We start from the raw sequence: 8,895 nt of genomic DNA, 5'->3' as shown, positions 1-8,895 counted from the left end.
TAAAGCAACAATGCTTGCACATCAGGACACTCAAACACCCATTACCATTGCGGTAGACGCATCGGACTCGGCAATCGGAGGAGTCTTACAACAATGGGTTAACAACTCCTGGCAACCCTTGGCATTTTTCTCTAGACGGTTGCTAGACACCGAATCGAGGTACAGCACATTCGAGAGGGAACTCCTAGCTATGTATTGTGCTGTACGGCATTTCCAACACTACAGTGAAGGCCATGAATTCACCCTTTTCACTGACCATAAAATTCTCACCTTCTTTCTAAGCTCTCCTTCAGACAAGTACTCTCCTCGTGAGTCTCGACAACTGGACTACATTTCGCAGTTTACTTCAGACATCCAACACATTTCTGGAGCAAACAATGTAGTTGCAGACGCCTTGTCTCGCATGACTTCCTTGAACAGTTTCCAAGGAATCAACCTTCGTGAACTCTCCGAGCTTCAAAAAGAAGACACTGATCTTCAGCACGACTTATCGTCTACAACACTCAAGCTATGCATCAAACAGATGGGAACAGGTAAGGAAACTTTACTTTGTGACACATCTACAGGTAGGGATCGCCCAATCGTGCCGAAACATTATCGACGCAACGTCTTCAGTACGTTGCATTAACTTTCTCATCCAGGTGTTCGTGCAACCATAAAGCTTATAGCAGAACGGTTTTGCTGGCCTGGCATGAATAAAGACGTGAGGGAGTGGGCACGCTCCTGTGTAAGCTGTAAAAATCTAAGGTTATCAGACACAATAAATGTCCCTTAGGCTCGTTTAAAACTCCCGATGCTCGTTTCGACCATGTTCGTCTGGATTTAGTAGGACCTTTACCAGATTCAAATGGATACTCTTATCTCTTAACCCGCGTTGACCGTTTCACTCGATGGCCAGAAGCAGTGCCTATCAAGGACATTACTGCTGAATCAGTGACCCGCGCCTTCGTTGAGCGATGGGTAGGAAACTTCGGCTGCCCTTCAACTATCACTACAAACCGCGGACGTCAGTTCGAATTTGAACTTTTTCATTGTCTGACCACACTTTTAGGAATCACTCGCTTCCGAACGACGGCCTACCACCAACGAACAAACGGGTTGGTAGAACGTTTTCACCGATAAATAAAAGCTTCACTACCAGCTGCAAACGTTTCACAGTGGACCGACGCTCTTCCACACGTCTTACTAGGTATTCGCAATGCAGTGAAAGCTGACATTGGATACACTGCGGCTCAACTCGTTTATGGAACGACACTTCGACTTCCAGGAGAATTCGTGAATCCTTCATCCTCTTCAATGAACATGAATCTAACTTCCTACACGAACAGGCTTACAAATGCAATGCATTCAGTTAAACCTGTTCCCACTCGACCTCAACCAATGGATGTTTTCGTCCAACCTGACTTGCGAGACTCGCATCGACGATCTTTCGAATCAGCATACGACGGACCTTTCAAAGTTGTTCAACGCGAACCTAAGTACTATAAAATCGATAAGAATGGAACCAACAACAGCATCAGCATCGATCGCCCCAAAGCAGCATATTTAGAAGGAGATCCTGTTTACGTTGATTTTCCTTCAGTACAATCGAACGACACGACTCCAACACTTATAATACCTCATCCGACAACCAGTACGCACGACGATACTTTGACAGTATCTGAAAATTAACTTAAAACAATGCGTTCTGGAAGAAGAGTAAGATTTCCAGAACATTTGAACGACTATTGCACGTAAGACAACGGTCAACATTTTGTTTCATCTCGATTTTCCATCGCATTATATATAATATGAAAAAAATCAACTTTTATATGCTTATATTTATATATATTTATTGTTTGGCTAATATATATTAAAAAATTTAAAAAAACATTTGTAAAAATTTGCTTTTACGTTATTAACCATTTTCCGCCCATTTTGTGTCTTAAAGCGCTTACGAGTTTATTTCAACACGCACTTACATTTTCTTTTTTTTCTTTTCCAGGACGGCTGGAAATGACGATAAAAAGAACAATGAGGTTTATGAGGAACCGAAATTTTCATTGTACATTATTTTTCCATTATATTGTATTTCATGGTCCCTTATAGTAAGCCGACTAGACGCTGCTAAACATAGCAGGCTATCAGAAGAGTGTTTACCAACGACAAAACTAGTTGGGTTTAAAATTCTAGCTGGTCACGTCTTAGGGTCATCACCACCCCACTAGGTAGGGAGTGATCTGTAGCGTAAATAAATCCCCAAAATAAATAGCTCTGTAAGTTTTCAACATTGTATGCTGACCACTTAGCTGAAGGCACTCGGTCATGCATCCGTACCAGATCACGAGTGGGAACGCCGTGCTCAACAACCCATGCAATCGCCAGCCAGACTAGATCAGACGATCCTCGATATATTGATAGCCTATCAAATATATCTTCGACCCTCCTCGCTTCTGTCTTTTGATTTCACTAGGTGAGTATGCTTCATATTAGACAGTGTTACCGGTTAAAACATTGTCAAACTCCGAATACCTGTGACATCTCCAAAGTAATTTAAACACCTTTTGTAATCATGTCTTTGAAAATCATAGCTGGTAAGCAACTGACGTGAATGAACGAAATAAAATGAATCCATGCTATTCTGTTATAATCTTTGTACCTGTTCTTTTCAAGATGATGAAGGGAAGTATGTGTGTGGAATCGCAAATGTTTAGAACGTCAAGATGACGAGTTTATTATAACCTGTAAAATCTTTGATATTTTATACCACAGTCTAATTCCTACCAAAGAAACCCTGATTACCTTGAAATACTGAATAACTGTTCGAGTTTATGAAACTACACAGTAGTTTGTGTTTAGGATCCCACATGAAATAAAACGAAATAACGTCCAATTTTACAATTCATTCTCATCAACATCATCATTATCGTATTATTATTATTATTATTATTATTATTATTATTATTATTCACTGTTGGTGTTTTCAACTCAACACGTAAATAGACTCCAGTGTGTTATAAAAACATTTCTCAAACTGTAGATATCTATAAAATTCACTGAACTTGTTAGTTATCATATACTCACTATACTTTAACTTTGAAATAAATTTTTCAATATTCCTATCGGAAATCCTGATTGTTAGTCATGTACGCAAAAATGAAGTGATCTTTTTTTCCGAGATTATTATTATTATCATCATCAGCTTTATTCAGTATCATATTTTTGGTACAATACAGAATTCTCAGCGTAAAGTATTTCAACCATTTTCCGTTTCTTTCTTCTTGGTCGGTCCTGGCGATAAATATCGAGTGATCGCCAGTTAGATAATAGGCAGTTCAGTGAATGAACATCTGAATAATGTGCATTCCTTTTGTTGTATACTGCAAGCAGCCACATTGTCTCTTATTGAGTTTTTTGTAACTTTGACAACGAAAGGATGTACACTTTTCAGAAACGCAGCAGAATAGGTTATGCGATAAATAAACATAATGATATATTAAAACAAACAAAAATAGATAACATGTTGAAATGTCTAGATGACAGGAACAGGTAGCCCAGATGTTCAAGCAGTAATTCTAACTAACTTAATTTGTGAAATCTATATTATTATTTAATACCTATTCAATGCCTGAACATTATGATACGAAATGTAGTGACAGAAGTTATGGATAAGTAACGGTTCAGGACGTACATTAATCGATCGTTCTAGGATCTTTATGATTCGTTAACGAATATTAACGTATAATGGAAAGTAGCTTTAAATTCTACTCATCTTTTTATGATCAATATATATGTAATGTGTTATATCCTTACTTACTTTACTTACGCCTGCTACTCCCAATGGAGCATAGGCCGCTGACCAGCATTCTCCAACCCACTCTATCCTGGGACTTCTTTTCTAGTTCCTTCCAATTCTTGTTCATTTTTCTCATGTCTATCTCCATTTCTCGGCGTAATGTGTTCTTTGGTCTTCCTCTTTTCCTTTGACCTTCAGGATTCCATGTGAGGGCTTGTCTTGTGACGCAGTTGGGTGCTTTCCTCAATGTGTGTCCTATCCACTTCCAGAGCTTCTTCCTGATTTCTTCCTCCACTGGGATCTGGTTTGTTCTCTCCCACAGTACGTTGTTGCTAATAGTGTCCGACCAATGGATCTGAAGTATTTTGCGTAGACAATTGTTAATAAACACCTGTATTTTCTGCATGATGGCTTTTGTAGTTCTCCAGGTTTCTGCCCCATACAGTAGAACTGTCTTGACATTTGTATTGAAAATCCTGACCTTGATGTTGGTTGACAGTTGCTTTGAGTTCCAGATGTTCCTCAGTTGTAAATCTGCTGCTCTTGCTTTGCCGATCCGCGCCTTCACATCTGCATCAGATCCACCCTGTTCATCAATGATGCTGCCCAAATACGTAAAGGTTTTTACATCTTCCAAATCTTCTTCGTCAATTGTGATTGGATTGGTGCATTCTGTGTTGTATCGGAAAACCCTGCTTTTCCCTTTGTGTATATTGAGACCTATTGCTGCTGAGGCTGCTGCCACACTGTTTGTCTTCTCCTGCATCTGTTGTTGCGTTTGGGATAGAAGGGCCAGATCGTCTGCGAAGTCTAGATCATCCAACTGCATCTTAGATGTCCATTGTATCCCGCGCTTTCCTTCAGACGTTGACGTCTTCATGATCCAGTCGATCACCAGGAGAAAGAGAAAGAGTGAGAGTAAGCAACCTTGCCTAACACCGGTCTTCACTTTGAACGACTTTGTCAACTGTCCTCCATGCACGATTTTGCAGTGTAATCCATCATATGAGTTCTGTATGATATTGACTATCTTCTGAGGCACGCCGTAGTGTCGAAGAAGTTTCCATAGTGTTGTTCTGTCCACGCTATCAAATGCCTTTTCGTAGTCAATGAAGTTGATGTAGAGTGATGAATTCCATTCAATTGATTGTTCCACAATGATCCGTAGAGTTGTGATTTGGTCTGTACACGATCTATCCTTACGGAATCCTGCCTGTTGGTCACGAAGTTGGGCGTCTACGCAGTCCTTCATTCTGTTTAACAATACCCTTTGAAGACTTTTCCCGGTATTGAGAGAAGAGTGATGCCCCTGTAGTTATCACACTTGCTGAGATCGCCTTTCTTCGGTATTTTGATCAGAAGTCCTTCTTTCCAGTCTGTTGGTACTTGTTCCTCATCCCAAATCTTATTGAAGAGAATGTGGAGTATCCTTGCAGTTGCCGCTACGTCTGCTTTTAGTGCCTCTGTTGGGATGTTGTCCGGTCCTGCTGCTTTGCCACTCTTGATTTGTCTGATGGTCATGTTGATTTCTTCAATTGTTGGGGGGCCAACACTGATTGGGAGGTCCGTGGGTGCTGCTTCGATGTTGGGTGGGTTCAGTGGAGCTGGTCGATTCAAGAGTTCCTTGAAGTGTTCTACCCACCTGTTTTGTTGCTCTTCAATGTTGATGATTACCTCGCCTTCCTTGCTTTTCACTGGTCGTTCTGGTTTGCGGCGATTTCCAGAGAGTTTCTTTGTCGTGTCATACAATTGTCTCATGTTTCCTTCTCTTGCAGCCTTTTTCGCCGTCGTTGCTAAATCTACATATTTACGTTTGTCATTTCTGATGCTCCTCTTCACTTGTTTGTTTACTTCTGTGTATTCAGCTTGTGCCTTGACTTTTTCTGCTCTTGTTCGGCTGGTATTGATCGCTGCCTTCTTGTTCCTCCTTTCTAGAATCTTATCCAGTGTATCAACAGTGATCCATTCCTTGAGATGGTGCTTCTTGTGACCCAGGACCTCATGACATGTTGAAGTGATTGCCTCTTTGATCCCCTTCCAGTTGCTCTCCGCAGTAGTTCCTTCTCCATTGAGTAGATCATGAAAGGCCTGGAACTTATTGCTGAGGACTATCTTGAATTTGTTGAGTTTGTTAGTATCCTGAAGAAAGGCCGTATTGAACTTTTGTGATACTGTCTGCCCCGTTGTCCAGTGCTTCTTGAGTTTCAATTTCATCTTGGCGACCAGTAAGTGATGATCTGATGCTATATCAGCTCCTCTCTTGGCTCTCACGTCCTCTATAGTCCTCCTGAACGTTTTGTTGATGCAAATATGGTCGATTTGGTTTTGTGTAGAGTGATCCGGTGAAGTCCATGTGGTTTTGTGTATGCGTTTATGTGGGAATATGGTGCCGCCTATGACCAGCTTATTGAAGGCACATAGGTTTGCAAATCTCTCACCATTTTCGTTTCTTTCTCCCAGTTCGTGTCGTCCCATGATGTCTTCATATCCAGTGTTGTCCGTTCCAACCTTGGCGTTGAAATCTCCCATCAGAATGGTCAGGTCCTTTGTTGGGCACTTCTCGACTATTGACTGCAGCCTATTGTAGAATTGATCTTTAGCGTCTTCATTGTAGTCGTTGGTAGGCGCATAGCATTGGATGATGTTCATTGAAATGCCCTCTTTCTTTGTTTTAAACGACGCTCTGATGATCCTTGGTCCATGAGATTCCCATCCTATAAGTGCATTTTGCGCTTGTTTGGACAGCATCAATGCAACTCCTTGTGTATGTGGTGCATTTTCTTCTTCATGGCCGGAGTATAACAGGAACTCTCCTGTAGTTAGTCGTTGTTGTCCAACTTGTGTCCAATGTGTTTCACTGATCCCAAGTACCTCTAGGTTGTATCTTCTCATTTCTGCAGCAATCTGGAAGGCTCTTCCGGTGTCCCACATTGTACGAACATTCCATGTACCTAAATAAATGGTCGCTCTGGTTGTCAGAAGGGGCATCGGCCTCATAACTTCCGAAGGGATTCGGCTTGCATCATGAGGCGTCATAATTCTTCTAAATGAAGATCTTCTGACTCCCAGGGCAGAGTTTAAAAGGTTTGAATAATTTTTTCTGGTTAGCGTTTTTTTAGCGAGTTAGTTTTCTACGGGATGGGGACGCTAACCCCATGCCCAACCCTCCTCCTTTATCCGGGCTTGGGACCGGCAGAAGCCCCCGGAGGGACTCCAGGCGGAGTTGTAAATAAACTAACGGCTAATTTAAGATGACGCGCTTGTAATGGGGAATTCGAGCCATATTTTGCCATGTGGGATAACAGTAAATGCAAATCGGTTAGCAGTCATTAATGAAAATGGTAATCACCAAAATAACTAAAGTTTAGATTCAGATAACGTGGCTATCTCATAGGAAGCCTATCGAGAAATCTTATTTTCTAGCGTCAAATAACGTATTATGTACGGTAATACGATGAAGTATCTATTTAAGAATTTGATTGAGATTGCTTGTGTACATGCTATTCCGTAGTATGTCGACTTACTACGTATAAAATACATGATGCCGACTAAAACCTGAGGGAAATGTCTAAATATATGACTGTTTTACGGGAAATGAACTGCGAAGTGTCATGAGGCACCATCAACGTGGTACGAAATCAGCTAATGCAATTACTGTACTCGCCTGTTACTCTCGCTCCTAGGTAATGCGGATTTACAGTAGACAGATAGTACTTATTTACTTACTTATTTGCTTGATTACTTACTTATTCCTGTTACTCCTCATGAAGGAGCGTTGTCAATTCAGCAGCAACCTGCATTCAACTATGTCCTGGACAATCCTTTCCAGTTCTTCCTAGTTACCACTCATTCTTCTCATGTCTGCCTCCGATTTTCGATGCAATATGTTTTTAGACCTTTCTGTTTCTCGTTTCTGCTCCGGATTCTAAGTTAGCACTTTCCTCATAATGCAGTTTAGAGATTTCTGAAATGTATGTCATATCCATTTCCAAAGACAGAATTTCAATATGATGTAAATCCCAAGGGATTCGGATCATATGCAAAGTACTGATAATTTAATTCTTGGTTTAGCACAGAGTTTGCATAGATCCAAAGACAATTCGGGCAAGATACGTAGTGAAGATGCCGAGGGCGCTCGGAGTTTGACAATGTTTTAACCGGTAACACTGTCTAATATGAAGCATACTCACCTAGTGAAATCAAAAGACAGAAGCGAGGAGGGTCGAAGATATATTTGATAGGCTATCAATATATCGAGGATCGTCTGATCTAGTCTGGCTGGCGATTGCATGGGTTGTTGAGCACGGCGTTCCCACTCGTGATCTGGTACGGATGCATGACCGAGTGCCTTCAGCTAAGTGGTCAGCATACAATGTTGAAAACTTACAGAGCTATTTATTTTGGGGATTTATTTACCGCTACAGTAACACTGACTGAATGAAAAATCTGACCTAAATTTGCGACTAAAGGAAGTTTATAATCCAAACTCATTGTAAATTTCTAGCATTTGTCTGTTGTGTTTGACCATGGAACTCAGCAACCGAAAATTGGGCAGGCAGCGGTCAAGTAAAACCAAAATTCTGGTTTATATTTTGTGACCGAAATTTGTGTTCAAAGTGGTTAAGCAGGAAGATGAATTATAATCATGCATTCATAAGCTACAGACAGATGTGCGCTTGCGTTGCCTTGTGGTTGAACTTATGAGTAGTTCATATTTTAACAGTTATATTACACGAAGCACTCATATGCTTCTAGTGATTGTTAGAGAACCATGATATCCGGTTATAATCGCAGTTGAATAGTTTGTTATCATCAAACGACCGAGTTATTCAAATTCGAATACTGATAAAAAATGAGAGAAAACAATGAATATTTTCTCAGTAAATGACGAAGTTAAGTAATAATGCAGACAAAAAAGAATAAGTATGAAATCCAATCATAAAAATTATAATAATAGGTTGCGTTATCCGAAGTCTTGTCCACCAGTGCAGATAATCAATATACATGATATTTGTCGAATGATTATGGGCCTAGTCGAGTTAGACGGGAATGGTGTGACCAACCAACCAACGTCAACATCACATCACACGGTTGGTATCTGACGTGAATTACTATTTAGT

Source organism: Schistosoma haematobium, chromosome ZW, assembly GCF_000699445.3.
Source record: "Schistosoma haematobium chromosome ZW, whole genome shotgun sequence".
NCBI lineage: Eukaryota > Metazoa > Platyhelminthes > Trematoda > Strigeidida > Schistosomatidae > Schistosoma > Schistosoma haematobium.
This window is presented reverse-complemented; position numbering follows the sequence as displayed.